The sequence below is a fragment of the Bubalus kerabau genome, chromosome 3 (genome assembly GCF_029407905.1).
Source record: "Bubalus kerabau isolate K-KA32 ecotype Philippines breed swamp buffalo chromosome 3, PCC_UOA_SB_1v2, whole genome shotgun sequence".
Lineage (NCBI taxonomy): Eukaryota > Metazoa > Chordata > Mammalia > Artiodactyla > Bovidae > Bubalus > Bubalus kerabau.
In genome coordinates this window covers 118,788,038-118,806,852 of record NC_073626.1, presented here as the reverse complement: position 1 = coordinate 118,806,852, position 18,815 = coordinate 118,788,038, and positions in this window count along the sequence as shown.

The window sequence follows — 18,815 nt, the reverse complement described above, 5'->3', positions numbered from 1 at the left end:
TACAGATCCTTTTAGTTTTGTCTCTCTGGAGAACCTGAGTAACAGAGTAAAAGGGATATTCACAGCAGGAGAAGAGCCCTGAGCACATTCACAAGCTCGTTCCGAGAGTTCTGAGGATTTGTCTTGGCCAATTGGGAGAGTTTCAAGAGACCTTAGAGATCTCATGGCTCATCAATAGGGCTCTTGGATCCAGGAATTTGAGTTTTTTCTTTTGGTAGGGGGAACAATGGAAGGTTTGAACAGTTCAAATTTAATACAAATCCAGTGGATGCCCAATTTCCTCTCCATTTCTGTCCTTATGTTCCAGATCACTATCATCCCACCTTTCCTCTCTGGGGAGCCAAAATGACCATGTTTAACCATCAAGTCTTTCCTGGGATCCTGGAGCCCGTTTTTCCTTATGAAATTTCAGGATCACCTTGGGGGGAGGTGAATGAAGTGGGTGCAGTGAATGCACAGAAGGCGGCCTCTCCCTTCCCAAGGCCACAGTTTGCCTCCACCTAGGCAAGATAGTTCAGTAGGACCTTGCTCTGGTCTCGATGTATATTTTCCCTACTAACTCCTTATTTGAAAAAGTTATTGAAAGGCTGGTGGTGGCATGGATGAGAGCTTCCATGGTGAGAATGAAAAGGAAGCAGCGAGTATATGCATGAAAAAGTGATTTGGGTCTCATTTTGTATCTTAAGCATTAGCTTGCTCTGGGCTGTAGATTTCAGTGGGTGACAGTAATTGCAAAATTTGCAAGATGTTAGTTTTATTTTGTTTTGCTTAGAAATTCTAGCTTGTCCTTTTCCTGTCCTTTGCAAAGTTTCTATATGTATTCCTTCTTTCATTTTTCGTGCATTCACCCTATATTGAATGAACCCCTGTGTAAAATTTATGTAGGTGGGGGGCGGGGACCATAACATCAGTCTCTTGCTCTGCCTTAACAGAGTAGGAAACCCAGAATTACAGGGAGAAGAGTTGCAGGCTTTATAGGAAAATGTTTGTGGGTTTTATTTCTAATGGCCTCAGGGGCCAGTCAGAGTAGGATTCACCCTTTTGAATCAATGCTCGTGTATAATTTAGAGAACCTGGGGGGAGGTTCTCTATCACAGGCTGAAGTTCTCCTTGAGGTCTGAGATCAGCAAGAGGCGAATTTTATCTGGAGAAACAAGCTACTCATCCAGAGGAGACAACAGCTGTGAGCAAAATTCCCCCAGTGCTGGTCCTGTTGACTTATGTTTCAAAGGAGAACAATTTCAACATAGAGCTGCATTTTCCCTTGAGCTGCTGAGGCAATAAAATGGCTGTAAGCCGCAGAAACTCTTTCAATATGGCACATATTAAACCTTTCAGAGGTAGTGCTTTGATTTTTAATTTTACGCTCTTGGCAGGCAATCAGAGTATTTAATAGTATGGAGGCCAGAGGGAGAATGTTTCAAAACAGTGAGGATCTTATCATCGTGTGCAATTAATGAATAATTATTAAAACCCAGAAATAGCTGGAAGAGAAGGCAAGAGGTGGCAGAGCAATTCTCTGGTTTGGGGCCTCTAATGAAACCTCCAGAGAGGAGAAATATGATATACAGTTTCATGCAGTTATATCTTCCACTTTTCCCCCACTGGAAGATCAGTGATTTAAGGAGAGAAAAAAAAAATGCCCATCCCTTAAAAAGAAAAGGTCATTGGCTGACAGGGATGCATTTGTTCAGTTTGAATTTCAGCATCTGCAGTGTCATTACACTTAAAATAATATAATAACAACAACAGTGATGACAATGTAAAGCCTGATGCTTGAAATCAATTCCAAAGAGAGTGGGCAGCAGAGACAGGGCTTGTCTGAGCCACCAGTCAGAACAGTTCGATTGTTGAACAAATTCATTGCATGTGCTGCACATTCCCAGCTGTCCTAGAGAGAGCCCCCCACACACATCTTCTGATCACACACATCCCCTGGTTGCTATCATTTCCAGACCCAATTTTGTCAGCTCCTGGCTGTCAGGCTCTCTCCTCTGTAGGTCTCCATCCCACTGTTTCCTTTTTGACTCAGCTCTAGAAAACCCTGTCATCTGTCAAATGGCTGTTTATAGTTCAAACACCGGCCTGCTTAGTGGGCCTGTCACCGGCTGGCATTCGGCCTCGCGGGCCATCGCTAAGCAGGTACTGCTGGGCTGGCTGCCGCTCCTGTGCATCCCTGCATCCCGAGAAACAGAGCGGGGGGCGTGAGGACTGCGAGACCACAGACCGTGCAGGTGTTCATTTCTCAGTCACGTGGGCATCTGGGGTCGGCTCACCTTTAAGCAACCGTTAGTTCCTTCCTGCTGTTAAGCCGGGCCATGCCGAAGGCGAGCAGGTGAAATCCACCAGCGCTTGTGATGGCATTTTCCTGGCATGCAGTTGCTCATTACTGAGGGCCTCGTGCAGGGCTGGGTTTTCATGATTGATCTCTCTCTCAGTGGTGTTTCAGGAGGCCAGCCAGCATCACAGGGGCCAAACCGATCTTCAAAATAAATAAATAGGTGGATAAACAAGTAAAAAAATAGGAGTAGTGTTGTTGTTGGAGAGTGGCGAGAGATGTTTTCCATTGTGCGTCATTGTACTAAGGCGCCTGGGATGTTTTCTTTGAAATTCAACTGTGGGAGTGGGAGGCATATGACAGCAGAGGATAGATTTGAGGTACCCAGGCCATGGGATCCTTAGGTCATATGTGCTGTACTCAGCTCAGATAGTAGGTGTGAAGTTGGAAGGGAGGAGGTAGATTTGGTTTTTCCTCTTTGTTGCCTGTACCCCCTGCCCCTCTAGTCAGGCCAGGCACTTTCCCTGATCACAATACCAAGAGCTGCTCTTTACTGAGCACTCACTGCGTGCCAAGCTTTGTGCCACGTGCTTTGTGTGTGTTAGCTCATAGAAAACTTCGGGAAGGATGGCATTAGCTCAGTTGTTGCAGATGGGAAAACTTAAAAGGGATGAAGTCACTTGTATGCAGGGATGCAACTGGATTTGATACATCAGTTCATTTCAGTTGCTCAGTCGTGTCCGACTTTTTTGACTTCCTTAACTGTAGCACCTTAACTGTCCATCACCAACTCCTGGAGCTTGCTCAAACTCATGTCCATCAAGTTGGTGATGCCATCCAACCATCTCATCCTCTGTCATCACCTTCTCGTCCTGCATTTACTGCCATATCATGGGTTGTCATTGTTGTTCAGTCGCTCAGTCGTGTCAAACTCTTTGCAACCCCATGGACGCAGCACACCAGACTTCCCTGTCTACCATCCCCTGGAGCTTGCTCAAACTCATGTCCATTGAGTGCATGATGCCATCCAACCATCTCATCCTCTGTTTCCCCCTCTCCTCCTGCCTTCAATCTTTCCCAGCATCAGGGTCTTTTCCAATGAGTCAGCTCTTCCTTTCAAGTGGCCAAAGTGTTGGAGTTCCAGCTTTAGCATCAGTCCTTCCAATGAATACTCAGGACTGATTTCCTTTAGGATTGACTGATTCGATGTCCTTGCAGTCCAAGAGACTCTCAAGAGTCTTCTCCAACACCACAGTTCGAAAGCATCAATTCTTCAGTCCTCAGCCTTCTTTGTGGTCCAACTCTCACATCTATACATGACTGCTAGAAAAACCGTAGCTTTGACCATACAGACCTTTGTCAGCAAAGTAATGTCTGTGCTTTTTAATATGCTGTCTAAATTGGTCATAGCTTTTCTTCCAAGGAGCAGGCATCTTTTAATTTCATGGCTACAGTCACCATCTGGAGTGATTTTGGAGCCCCCCAAAATAAAGGCTCTCACTGTTTCCATTGTTTCATCTATTTGCCATGAAGTGATGGGGCTGGATGCCATGATCTTTGTTTTTTGAATGTTGAGTTTTAAGTCAACTTTTTCACTCTCCTCTTTCACTTTCATCAAGAAGCTCCTTAGTTCTTCTTTGCTTTCTGCCATAAGGGTGGTGTCACCTGCGTATCTGAGGTTATTGATATTTCTCCTGGCAATCTTGACTCCAGGTTGTGCTTCATCCAACCCAGCATTTCTCATGATGTACTCTGCATATAAGTTAAATAATCAGGATGACAAAATATAGCCTTGACGTACTCCATTCCCAATTTGGAACCAGTCTGTTGTTTCATATCTGGTTCTAACTGTTGCTTCTTGACCTGCATACAGGTTTCTCAGGAGGTAGGTCAAGTGGCCTGGTATTCCCATCTCTTTCAGAATTTTCCATAGTTGGTTGTGATCCACACAGTCAAAGACTTTGGCATAGTCAATAAAGCAGAAGTAGATGTTTTCTGGAATTCTCTTTCATTTTCTATGGTCCAACGGATGTTGGCAGTTTGATCTCTGGTTCCTCTGCCTTTTCTAAATCCAGCTTGAACATCTGGAAGTTCATGGTTTGTGTACTGTTGAAGCCTGGCTTGGATTTGGTACCTAGGTCTAGCATAATTTATAAACTGCCCCTTGCAGCCTTTCTCCAGCAGTGGGAGCCCCTGGTGCCCTGAATGCCAGAGTCCTTGAGCCCTCTCAGTGAGTTCAGCTCCTCATCCCCTGTCAGAAGTACTGCAGTGCCTCCTACTGGGGCCCCATCACTACTGTGTGCCAAGATACCCTCTATTCTTGCTCTGCCACTGACACACTCAGGTCTGTTGGGTTCCAGTCCTCCCTTCCTACTGCCCTGACAGGAGGAAGGCTGTGCGATTCAGCCTGGTCTTAGGAGCACTTCTTTTGTGTCCTTGTTCTAGAGTCTCTCTCCAGAGTCACCTCTGGCTACACTAGCCAGCTTGACCTTCCAGCTCTTTAATTTAGTGCAAGCCCTGATTACTTGTTCTGTGATGCTGCACCCTTTCCCCTTACTCTGCCTTCATCTCCACTTCTACTGCACAGATGTTCATTTCTGGGCCATGTGGGCGTCTGGGGTCAGCTCACCTTTAAGCAGCCATTAGCTCCCTCCGCTGCTAAGCTGGGTGGTTCTGGAGGCGAGCAGGTGGAATCCATCAGCACTTGTGATGGCATTTTCCTGGCATGCGATTGCTCATTACTGAGGGCCTTGTGCAGGGCTGGTATCTGCTTGTCCACGCATCTAGGCTTGGTTTAAACACCCCTTTCCAGGAAAGCCTTTCCTGATTTTGGAAGACTCTATTAGCGATTCTATCATAACTCATTGCCTTTCTGGTAACGATCTGATTATCAGCCTCGCCTAGTCTTACTGGACTGTTGAATAAATGGGAATACTTCCCCTTGTGGAGACAGACCCTCTGGCAGGTCCATATAGGGACTAAATGCTTATCTGCTCTTTGTGGTTTGTTTTGTTCTTTTGTTCAGTGGCTAACTGGTCCATAACAGACTTGGCTTCAATATCAAGCTGTCAAATCACCCAAGTGTTCAAGACATAGTCATCATGGAGGAACATTTTGGAATAATTAAGATAACGTTAATGGCTATAACAACTCCAAAATGTATCATGTATGATGTCTTGATAGAAGTTTATTTTTCACTAATGAAAAATCTGAAGTAGATGTTCTTGTCAGGAGGCATCCCCAAGTGATGACTCATAAATCCAGAATCCTTCCTTGGGGCTCTGGCATAGTCCAGTCAATGCATGGCTCCTAAGGTGCTGAGTTCATCTGAATCAGAGGACAGAAGGAGGAAGATAGTAGTGGGTTTAGTAGAAGTAGTGCATGCGTGCTAAGTCACTTCAGTCGTGTCCGACGCCTGGACTGCTGCCTGCCTGGCTCATCTGTCCATGGAATTTCCCAGGCAAGAATACTGGAGTGGGTTGCCATTTACTTCTCTAGGGGATCTTCCCAGACCAGGGATTGAACCCACATCTCTTACATCTCCTACACTGGCAGCAGGGAGGTTCTTTATCACTAGCACCACCTGGGAAGCCCAGTAGGACTGGTAGGTGTGGGAAACTTCTGGGGCCAGTACTGGAGGAGATACAGTCACTTCTGCTTTCATGGCATTGACTAGATCACATGGCCATGCCTGTTCTCCAGGGAGGCTGAGAAATGTGGCTCCCTGTGGGCAGGTAGCCAGTCTGTGCCACACTATTTATTTCACCATAGCACAGTCTGTGGGATCTTGAAGCACCCAGCTTCCTATGTTCCACATCTGGGCAAAGTGCCCCCTCTTAATTCCTTAAAGGAGAACACTGTGCAGGAAAATCTGTCGCTTCCAGCTTGCTTCACTAGCGGCTGCATCCCCTGATTTTTCTTTGTTCACAACCTAAAGGGCTGAAGAAGGACTGTCTTCTAGATTTATTAGAGCTCTTTGCTTGGCTGTCAGATTCCCAACCATGCCAGGGAGTGAAGATGGATGGCCAAGTTGGCAAGTTGAGAGTTAACTCAGGTAAAGAACTCTTTCCCGTTGCTATCTTCTGAAAACAGTCTATCACTTGATTTAGTTGTTTAACTTAAATGGCAGAGCAAGTGAAAGTTTAGGTGAGATATCAGTAAGCCCCAGAACACTGGGAAGAGACTAAGCCATTTACATATCTTGACTTAGTTAAGCTTTTCCATCCAACTCTTGGTTGCTATGACCAATTTTCTTCCATGAAATTGTTCCAAAAGCTGCTTGAAGATCTAGTATACCGATTTGTAAAAACAGGCATTTCCTTCAAGACATGGCTCAAAGCATACCTTCTCTAAGGAACATTATCTTATAAAGCCTTTCTACCCTCAGAACACCCAGGCTCCTTGTGGCCTCAAGCACATGGAGCCTGAGTTATTGAAATTGAACTTGCATTCGTTCTAAGTAATGTCCTTCCTGGGCATCTACAAGTAGCAAGTATCTTATATTGCTTTTCCCCAGGGGCAGTTAGTGAAGTATTTAATTTGAGGCCTCACATTTATCATACTGAATCAACTGATGCCCCATGACCCAAACTGAGCTTCTCATCTACATACCATATTTACATTGCAGAATTGCCAGCCTGAAGGCACACTGAACGCAGCATCTCCCTTTGCCCAGAAGCTGATTCTGCTTGTTATTGCTCTAGCATCTCTCTCCATCCACCCAGTGTTGCGGTGCCCTGTACTGACTTTCCTAAATCACCACGGACAAGCTCTAGCCTGAGCTTTAAAAAATCAAGCCAGACAGTTTTTTTGCTCCAGGAAGCAAGACCTAAACCTCATTTGCACCTTCCTTAGCATCCCTTCCTTCCTAGAGTTGAATTACTCTTTGCTCTCTCTCCAGCTCCTTTGATCCCCACACCAGTCCTGGTTGGTTTGTTCTTTGCTAACATGAGAGATGCATTTTTAATTTCCTGCCCTGTGGTTTTTGTTTTATATCAAAACAAAATATAGTTTCTGTTCTAATCAGTTCCTGCAAGGAAATCATTGCTTACTCTAGGACATGAGGGTTCTCTTCATGCTTGCTTCTAAAAGCTATCTTTCACATTTAGATCTGTAACTCTTCTGGAATTGATTTTTGTGTACGTTTTCAGGTTAGGCACAAGATTTATTTTTGCTATTTGGAGATCATCAAAAATGTATTGAAAACTCCATTCTTCACCCACTTATCCAAAATATCACTTTGTTATAAATCAGGTGACTATTTATGTGTAAGTGTATTTCTGGATCCTCTTTTCTGTTTTGTGGGCTAGTTTGTCTGTCCTCCTGCTACAGTCACGTGGTCTTAAGTATCAAAACTTTATAATAATAAGTCATGATATCTTGTAGTATAAGTCACTTATTTTTGCTCCTCATCTTCAAGTTTATGTTGACTAATCTTAGCCCTTTGGATTTCTGTATAAGTTTTAGAATCAGCTTGTAAATGTCTACAAAAGAGCTGCAGGGATTTTGATGGATCTTAAATTGATTTGAAGGGAATTTATATTGTATAACCTTGAGTTTCCTAATCTATGAATGTGGCGTAGGCCTTTGTATTTAGGCTTTCTATAATTTCTCTCATTAATGTTTTATAATTTTTAGTGTGTGGTCTTGCTGATTTTTTTAAGATTTATTCCTAAGTATTGATTTTTAAAAAAAATTGCTATTGCAGATTATCCATTTAAAAATTGACTTTATATCCAGGGACTTTGCAAAATTCACTTATTAATTTGAATGGTTTCTCTGTAGAAGCTTTTGGGTTTTTTGTATATAGTCATGTAGTCTGTGAATGAGAGTTTTGTTTCTTCACTTCCTGTATTTTTCTTACCTTGTTGCATTTGCTACCTGCTCCAGCTTTGTCACATTCCAGATAGACACTTGTGCAAGGATAACAAACATGTCTGTAAAACTTTTAAAGAACTCTTTTATTGTGTGAGATTTTCTAGGTGCTACTGTACCCACCCAGTAGGGTGGGTACCTATCTGCATTTTGCTTAGGTAAAAACTCATGCCCCCTTCATACATCAGCTTAAACTCCTCTTTCAGAAAATTTCATTGATCTCTCTTAGATCGGATGGAGAAAGTGGAAATTGCCTGTCATCTGAGGTAATTAAAAACAACCCTAGGACATAAGCTGAAATTGCTTATCTATGAGTTTGTCTCCTCTGTTGAACCTCAAAGGCAGAGACTCTCTCGTGTTCATTACTGTATCACCATCACTTTGCACAGGGCATGGCATATCATAAGCACTGCATAAATGTTAGTTTATCATCATCCTTGTTCTTATCCTAATCCTTGTTCTCTTCCTCCCATCCTTATCTAGATACAGAAGCGTGGCCCTCATCAGTATCAGGGTCCACTGAAGTCACTGAGTTATCTTTCACACTAGCCTGTGATGTCCTTAAGGTCAAACATCTCGTCTTTTATGTTTGTATCCCCAGTGTTGCACACAGTGCCTGCCTCTTAATAGACACCTAACAAAGGTAACGAGTGAAGTGTTCTTGCTGTATGGAACAGGTCCCTGCGGAATGACATTAGTAGCAACTCAAGGTGGGCTTCCCAGGTGGCGCTAGTGGTAAAGAACCTGCCTGCCAGTAGAGGAAACGTAAGAGATGTGGGTTCGATCTCTGGGTTGGGAAGATCCCCTGCTGGAGGGCATGGCAGCCCATTCCATTATTCTTGCCTGGAGATTCCCATGGACTGAAAAACCTGGTGGGCTACAGTCCATGGGGTTGCAAAGTGTCAGACATGAGTGAAGCAACTTGGCATGCACATAAGCATGCACAGAAACTTATGGTACCTGTGCTGCAGAATTATAAGCCGAAACTGATGCCTTAGTTCAGTGTGTGAATTTCCTTTTGTCCAGAAGCTCCTTTTGCTGTCAATTCTTCTTAATTTCTCTTCATCCATCTGAAGTCACAGTGTCCAGTGTAGCTTTCTTAAATCATTGTCTTAAGCCCCAGGAGCTCCAGAAAACCCAGGATAGATACTCTTCTTGTTCCAAGAATCAAGACCATTTACCTTAATTTAAAAAACAAAACAAAACAATTTCTTTTGCATTCTTTTCTTTCTAGGATTAAAGTTTGCTTTCCATTTTGAGACCTCTTCTTGGACCCACGCATCACTTCCCTTCCTGGATCTCCTCATTTTCCCCTTTCCCCACTGCAGCCCTGTTGTTTTGCTGTTTCAAAACTTGAGTGCCTTCTTAAGTCCTCAGGTATCCTCAGATATCATGGGTTTAATTTTATCTTCAGGAACCTGGAAAGAGCCTGGGAAAGACACATTTTTCGTGATTTGTCATCAGGAACTGTGATAACTCAGCCATGAGCTCACAACTCAGAGACCTACACTGCTCACATTTGAAAGCTGAATGAAATTCTGCACAGCACTTCCCCAGAATACCTCATCTCCAACAGGCAGGTGACTTTCCTTCCTTCAGCCTCACCTGGAGGCCTGCCCCTTCTTTGGTGCTATCTTCAACTTGTATGCCTTTCTCGAAGGCATCGTTACATATTTCCTTCCCATCTGAAAACTCAGGTCCTTCACACTGACATGAGTCAGGTGGCAGGGCAGCTCCTAACAGAGTCTACTTTATTGAAGAGCAATCCTGGGTTGTGTTAATGCCAACTGACTAGAGAATTGCAGGGAGGCAGGTAAGGCCAATTAACTAGTCAGATCTGGCCCTTGTAGATGCCAGCTGTTGCTCCAGGCCTGGTAAGTCCCTATTTGTAACTGCACTTCCTACTCCCTACTCCAAATAAGCACATCTGCCCAGCTAGGGCGGGGGTCAGTTGCTTGTATCTCCCCCCAAAAGTGTCTCTGTATAATTCAAATCTTGCTGCTAAGAGATTCATTTCTAAGCCACTGTTATTGGCCTGAACCAAGACTAGAGTAAGGCAAGTGAGGCAGCTAGGATGGAAAATGGAAGGAGGCACTCACTCTCTCATGCTGACTCTGCATTCGCCTGGCTCTGAGAGCCGGTGCCTCCTTATATTTTGTGCCCTAGGCACCTTCCTTGTCTCATCCTAGTCCCAGCCCTGGTTTTAACCCAAACGTTTAAAGCAGATGATCCTTTAACACATCAAATTATCATGGTGAGATTCACAGAAATTCAGAAAGCCCTCTGCCTTCCAAACCCTTTTCTGTGGTCTTTCTACTGAACCCTGGTTTTGTCAGTCCATGTCTGCTGCTCCCCCACTTCTAGCCAGGTAAGGGTCACTATTTGTTGAGAGTTTGGTATAGGTTGAGTTCTGAGCTAGGTCTGCCCTCAATTATTATTTATCATTCTTGCAATAAGCCTATGAGATTTGTGGTGTTATTCCAGTTTGCAGATGAGAAAATGAGCAAGAAGTTGTTCTTGGCCCAACCGGAAATGGGGCAGACCCAGGATTTGGCCCAGACATGCTCTACTCCCCAGCATTCTGTTCTCATCCAGCATCCTTACACCCAAAGGGGCATCTGTCACCACATGGTAAAGCCATTGAGGTTTGCAGTGGCAGGGTTTGAGTGTAGAAGAAGGCGAGGGGAAGAGAGAACTTGGGCACCCAAGAAAGGAGTACAGAGAGGAGATTTTGGAGGGAAGGCCAAGGGAAAGGAAGGTCAGAGAAGTCCCACCCTCCACTTTACCTTAGCGTGAGCCAGAGAGGTTAGTGATGGACTAGGCTAGCCTCCATGGGTTCCTTTGGCAGGGGCAGCCTTCCCTATGCCAAGTGACCCCGGCCTACCCCTCCCCTACACCTGCAGCATCCTTGCTGTAGAGTGAAAGCTGGGCAGGTGCTCTGATATCTGTAGCAGGGTCTGGACCAGGGAATGAGTATCCTCTTGACTTTGCTCAATGAAATGTCACTCTCTGTAGCTCAGTCTCTGGCTCCTGTCCTCCTCTCTTGGACTCCTCTTCCTTTTCAACCAGCAAAATCCTACTTCTTCCTCAAAGCCCATTGGGAGTATATTACCTTCTCTAAGAAACTTTTTCCAGCTTTTCACTTTCCCCCTGACCTTCTGAAGAATGCAGTGGTTCTCTCTGGCCATAGGTCTTCATTATTCTGTGTTTTTAGGATCCCCTATGGTAGGGTTGTCTGTCTCTAAATGCAAGTCAGTTTTTGATCCAGTACAAGCTCCTTGAGGGCAGAGACTGGGTTTCTTCACTGCTTCTCTGCAGCATTTCAGTTCTCAGTTCAGTTCAGTTCAGTCACTCAGTCGTGTCCGACTCTTTGCGATCCCATGAATTGCAGCATGCCAGGCCTCCCTGTCCATCACCAACTCCCGGAGTTCACTCAGACTCATATCCATCGAGTCGGTGATGCCATCCAGCCATCTCATCCTCTGTCATCCCCTTCCCCTCCTGCCCCCAATCCCTCCCAGCATCAGAGTCTTTTCCAATGAGTCAACTCTTCGCATGAGGTGGCCAAAGTATTGGAGTTTCAGCTTTAGCATCATTCCTTCCAAAGAAATCCCAGGGCTGATCTCCTTCAGAATGGACTGGTTGGAACTCCTTGCAGTCCAAGGGACTCTCAAGAGTCTTCTCCAACACCACAGTTCAAAAGCATCAATTTTTTGGCCCTAAGCTTTCTTCACAGTCCAACTCTCACATCCATACATGACCACTGGAAAAACCATAGCCTTGACTAGACAGACCTTTGTTGGCAAAGTAATGTCTCTGCTTTTCAGTATGCGATCTAGGTTGGTCATAACTTTCCTTCCAAGGAGTAAGCGCCTTTTAATTTCATGGCTGCAATCATTTCAGTTCTACCATACATCAATCTAGAATTTCTTTTTACCATCTTCCCAGAGAATGTTCTATTTTTCCCAGTAAGGTTGCTCTAAAGAATAAAGTACATAGGAGTATAGAAAGTGAGAACTGAAGTTCCCTTCTCCTCTCCTAATTCTTCTATTATTGGTGTCTACTGTTGAGTCTCATGCCTCTTCTTCCAGAGGCTTCTCTGTACAAACACAAATTCATACCCATCCACAGACACATTTCTTTGATTTTTTTTTCTTTTTCTAATAGCACAAACTCTGTTTTGTGGATTCCTTTTTTCTACTTCTCAGTGCAGTGTAGTCTTGGGTCTATTTCATGAATACAGAATTGTCTCATTTGTTTAGCAGCCATGTGTGGATGTACCATAATTTTAATTCATAATTATTAAGAATCTTCTGTTGCTGTATATTTGGGTTGTAAGATTTTTTCTGGCAGCAAAATTTCTTGTACTAAAGTACTTGCACATCTGAGTAAGTATTTTTGTGGCTTAGAATTCCTAAAGATCTCTTCCTAGAGATGGAGTTCCTGGGAAATAGCATATGCCTTTGGATTTAGAGGATATTACAAAGTGGCCTCCAAGGGAAGTTGAATAGATTTTCTCTTTCAACAGTGAATGGAAGTCTCCCCATTTTCATACTCCAGTTCAGTTCAGTTGCTCAGTCGTGTCTGACTCTTTGAGACCCCATGAACTACAGCACGCCAGGCCTCCCTGTCCATCACCAACTCCCAGAGTCCACCCAAACCCATGTCCATTGAATCAGTGATGCCATCCAACCATCTCATCCTCTGTTGTCCCCTTCTCCTCCTGCCCTCAATCTTTCCCAGCATCAGAGTCTTTTCCAACGAGTCAGCTCTTGGCATCAGGTGGCCAAAGTATAGGAGTTTCAGCTTCAACATCAGTCCTTCCAATGAATACCCAGGACTGATCTCCTTTAGGATGGACTGGTTGGAACTCCTTGCAGTCCAAGGGACTCTCAAGAGTCTTCTCCAACACCACAGTTCAAAAGCATCAATTTTTTGGCCCTCAGCTTTCTTCACTGTCCAACTCTCACATCCATACATGACCACTGGAAAAACCATAGCCTTGACTAGATGGACCTTTGTTAACAAAGTAATGTCTCTGCTTTTGAATATGCTATCTAGGTTGGTGATAACTTTCCTTTCATGGAGTAAGTGTTTTTTAATTTCAGTCACCATCTGCAGTGATTTTGGAGCCCAGAAAAATAAAGTCAGCCACTGTTTCCACTGTTTTCCCATCTATTTGCTATTTTCATACTGGAACCTCACTAATACTATATATTACCAACCTTTCAAACCATTGTGAAGGGCAAAAATGAGATCTAATTATGGTTCTGATCTTTTATATAGATAAATAGGTAAAGTTCCATTAGTTTTTGGTATATTTACTGCAATTAATTTTGCCTATTTGTGTCATTTGTCCACCTTTTTTTGTACTACTGGTATTTTCCTATTGATTTCTAAGAGTTCTTTTTACACTGGGTATTGGCCTTCCCCAGTGACTCAGTGGTAAAGACTGCCTGCAATGCCGGAGATACGAGAGATGTGTGTTCAATCCCTGGGTTGGGAAGATCCCTTGGAAGAGCAAATGACAACCCACTCCAGTATTCTTTATCTAGAGAATCCCACGGACAGAGGAACCCATCAGGCTACAGTCCATAAGGTTGCAATGAGTCCAACATGACTGAGCAACTGAACACACTCACACATATTGGGTGTTGTTCACCAGATGTATAGGAGATATTTTCCCAGTTTATCTTTTTACTTGTTTAGGTTGTTATTGTTACTTTTAAAGAAAGCTTTATCTAACTGAAGACTTTCTAAAACTTCATATTTTCTCTACAGTAAAACATGAGCATAAGCTTTGAAATTCAGCATGAGTTCAAACCCAGGCCACACAACTTTTTCTGTGGACAGGGCCAAGACTTAACCTCTCTCAGCCCTGGGGTTCTCATCTGTTCTTAGAAGCAGTGCTGGGAATACATCAGACAAAAGCACTGAGTGAGCACTGACACAAATGGATGGAATTAACAAAGAACCACCTCTGGAAGTAGGAAGCTGGAATAGGCTCGCTCCGGTTTGATGCTGCCCCACCCCCCTCTAATACCTACTATGGTTCTTTCCTCAAATTCTCTTCCTTGTTCAGGAGTGGGGGTTGGTTCCCCTGCAATGTGTCCCTCCCTCTCTCACCCTGGAAAAATCCAGGTGAGAAGATTTTGGCTGTCTCCTCCTTGAATAATCAGAAAGGTGGAAAAAAGAAGGCATTCCTTAAGTTAAATGTCTGTTCCACCAGCCAGGCCATGTGGCCACCTAACAAAGGTCACGCAGCATTCTCCCACTCAGCATCACTGAAACTTACTAAGCCTCATCATTTCAGTCTTAGATCAATTTGCTAGATTTTCATTTTGTGTTCAAGTTGTTCATTCCCTCTTTCACACAGGCTAGTAATTTCAGGGGCTGTATTACAATTTCGAGATGTTGCTTTAGCAGCATTACAAAACGTTAAAGTACATTTAAGCCTTGAATTGTCACTTAAGATTATTACAGGAAATTAGAACTTTCTGGATCATAAATGTGACAATAGATTGAGAACACAGCTTCTATTATGGCTAAATGGGGACAAAGAGAAAAAAAGTGTTAAGTACAATATAGCTACTTCTTGTGTGGATGCCTGCTGTGTGGAGGCTGCTGCTGGAGGATGGGGTGAGGGGGCTGGTCCAGGCGAGGAACTTGGGAGGGGGACTGCACCATCCCCAAGCCAGGGGCACACAGAACACCCTCCCTACCTGAGAAGCATACTGGGAGGGCTATGGGGGTTGGGGGCACAGACTCTGGGCATGTCTGGATTTTCTGATCATCCCCACCCAACTCCGTCCTCTTCTATCTTTATCTTTAGCATCACCCTCACCCAGCCTTTCATTGTGTTTAATGGCCAGCTTCACTTAATGCCAGGCTGTCTGCCCACACCACTGAGGTCCTCACGGAACTGCAGGCTTCTAGAAGGTGGAGGGAGGTCAAGGACAACAACAGCCCCTGGACCAGTAAGTGGTGGTTTAGGAGGTCCTGTCCTGTGTGTCTCTTTGATTTGGGGTAGAAATCAGCTAAGAGTGCCCACCAAGCTTCCCGGAAGTCTGCAGGTGTTACAGCCAGAGGGCACCTTTTTGTGGAGCTGCAGCCACCCACTCTCCAGAGTGCCCCCTGCAGGTGGTGGCCGCAGTCTCCATGGTCCCTTGGGAAATGGCTATATTTGCATCTGTGATGTGATAAGCTGGCTATGAGCCCCACCATGTACTTTTCTAGGGTGCTGGGTTTCCAGTGTGGGTTCTGCAGCCCAGCAGGCATTCTCCTGAACCTGAGGTCAACCCAACCACACAGTAAGCCACCTTGGGGCACACACACAGACCATCTCCTACACAGGGCTCAGCACCTCCTTGCAACAGGATCGGGTTCTGTGTTTCCTCAGCAGCCAGCCACAGTGGCAGCATTTTCAGGCGCTGGGCAGGATGGCCGAAAAAGCCAGTGAAAGGTCGGGCAAGCAGGAGTCCTGTCTCTGCAGCAGGCCGCTTCCGTGCTTGGCTGCAGTGAGAGTCTCTAGGCCTCCGCACCTCCAAGCTCCATCCCAGCAGGGACCTGACCTTCTGGCTTCCAGCCTCCAATGCTGAACCCTTGTAGCAGGCAGCGTTAGCCCCATTTTACAGATGAGGCACAGAGAGCTCAAGGAAACAGGACAGAGGGAGAAGAGCTCAGTGTGGGCCTCAGGGCTCTGTCCCTTTAGGTGTCCCAGATGCTCAATCACCTGAGCATGCAGTGTCCCGCACACCCCATCTTGTTCCCATGTGAGACCAGGAGCCCTTAAGAATGGCTGGTGCCTTTCCTGGTGGGCTGGGAGGGAGGAGGCACACTTTTCTCTCCTCTGTGCACGCAATCTATGGCTGCCTTGTCATCACGTAATTCCCCTGGCATCCTTGTCCTCTGGTCCCTCCATTGTCTGATTATAAGATGCTCTGGGCCCCATCATTAATCTCTACTTGGGCTAGAGGCCCGTGGCCCTGGTGGCATAGGGTCCAGGTCAGGCAGTGCCTGGCACCAGTGTGTTTTGACTGAATAAATGTCTGGATCATTCCTTGTCATTTCAGCCCCTGTTTAGATTTAGAAGGGGCGCTTCAGCCCCATCATCAGCTTGACTGTGTCCTGCTGCCTAGTTGAGTTCATGTATCCCTTTAGGGCAGGGACAAGTTCTACTCGATAAGCACAACTCTGTTGGAGATAGTATCAGGGCTGGGGTGCTGCTCAAGGCCCTTCTGAGCTAGCCACAGTCTCGTTCTTGTCCTTAGAAACCCTTGAGCTCTTGGTGCCTGGAGGAGCAGTTGTCCAGCTAGAGATTTCTCAGGAGTTTCCCAGGTACTTGAGAGTAAGTGGCCTGCTGTTATGTGCAGGACCCCTCCCCTGACATCACCGGTTCCTACTTGAGCCCCAGAGTCCCAGCTCCAACACAGTTGGTCTCATGATATTGGCAGTAGGGCCTCAGATGGCACAATCATGACAGGGACATTCTGGGGAGGGGCAGGGCCGCTGCTACCCACTCGAGCACTTCCTCCCACCTTCCCCACTCCCACCTTCCCCCCTTGCTCCATTGAGTTTCCTGGGTTGGTGAAGCTCAGAGGCCCTACTGTCTCCAGGTTCTCTGCAAACACTGTCCCCCCCCATTGCCCCTACCTCACCTCTTGGTGAAACTCTGAGCTCCTCCTTTTCCCACTGGATGGGATCAGTTCCTCTACTCCAGACAGGGAAGGCCCAGACTGGGTTGGGAGAGGTGAGGGTTCCTACTTCCGCCCGGAATCTTCCCTGCCCACCCTCCCATGTCTCTTGGGAACAAGTTTTCTTCCCTTGCCCACACCCAGAGACGTCTCCTCACCCCTTTCCCTTCTCTCTTTCTTCCTCTGTTACCAGTGGGTCCTATTTAATTCCTCACACCACAGATTTTGCATTTTTGATATGTCCACTCTCCATGGCAACCGAGAAAGGCTACTGTGCCTCTCTTCCTCTTCAGTGGGTTTCCTTTGGCCACAGCTCTCATATGGCCAGAGCCCAGCACCCCAGCTCCTCTCTGAGCTGCCCCTGGAAGCATTCCAAGTTCCTACCTCGTGTCCCGAGCTGGCTGGCTGAGCTGGTCCCCGAGCTCAGGTGAATTCCCTTAGCTCATTACCGAAGTGTCTTTCAAAAAGCAGGTTAACAGAGTAAGAAAGGTGTCATTGGCGTGGCTGCAAATGTCCATGACTTAGAGCTGACAGCTCCCTGTGCCAGGGTCCAGAGCTGTCAGCGCCAAGGTCTGAGCAGACAGACAGAGACGGTCAGCCACTGACCATCGTGATTGTGATGAGCACTGCTTTATTGTTTTCTAATTGAGTCACTCAAAGGAGGCTGTTTGCCATCACTGCTGCCAGCTCACTGTGAGACACCGAGAGCCGGAAAGGTCTCTTATCACCTTCCATCCTGGGCACATGACCCATCTTCTCTAATGCTTGCTAGGTCACTGTTTTGAGATACACATTGGGGCAGTTGGAGTATGGCAGAAGGGGTGAGGATGGTGGAGGCAGAGAGACCCAGGATCAAAGCCTGGCCCAGCCCATCTAGCTGACGTTTTTGGACAGGTCAATGCTTTCTGTCTATTACGTGGATTGAATGACACCCAGCTTCCAAGGTTACCATGAGGACTGAATTTGTAAAGCCCCAAACTGGGTCTTGGACAGGTCAGTCTGTCTTCGTCTTTTGGCTCCCTCATTTGAAATAACAAAATGACTTGTTTGTTTCCAGCCCATCCATGGGGTATCTGAGATGCTAGTGTTAGAGAAACCCCATCACAGAGGTCAGGCTGAAGATGGAAAGAAGATGCGTAGAAGGGGCTGCTTGTTTATATCACAGTGCCCAGCATAAAAGGAGAGAATAGTGAGGATGGCTAAGTTAGTTTGTTAGGGCTGCCCTAACAAAATACCACCAACTGTATGGCCTAAACAATAGCTTATTTTCTCATGGTTCTGGGGAGCAGAAGTCCAAGATCAGGAGGACAGCAGGTTTGGTGTCTTCTGAAGCCTCTATTCCTGGCTTGCAGATGGCAGCCTTCTCACTGTGTCCTCCTGTGGTCATCCCTCTGTGTTGTATGTGGCCTAATTTCCTCTTATAAAGATACCTGGTCATTGGATTAGGGCCCACTGTCATCACTAGCTCTTTAAAGACTGTCCCCAAATACAAACAGTCACATTCTGTGTTATTAGAGTCAATCAGTTTGGTAGCTGAGTCACGTCCAACTCTTTGCAACCCCATGGATTGCAGCACACTAGGCTTCCCTGTCCTTCACCAACTCCTGGAGCTTGCTCAAACTCATGTCCATTGAGTCGATGATGTCATCCAATCATCTCATCCTCTGTCTTCCTCTTCTCCTCCTGTCTTCAGTCTTTCCCAGCATCAGGGTCTTTTCAAATGAGTCAGTTCTTTGCATCAGGTGGCCAAAGTATTAGAGCTTCAGCTTCAGCCTCAGTCCTTCAGATGAATATTCAGAACTGATTTCCTTTAGGATGGACTGGTTGGATCTCCTTGCAGTCCAAGGGACTCTCAAGAGTCTTCTCCAACACCACAGTTCAAAAGCATCAATTCTTCAGCACTTAGCTTTCTTTATAGTCCAACTCTCACATACATACATGACTACTGGAAAAACCATAGCTTTGATTAG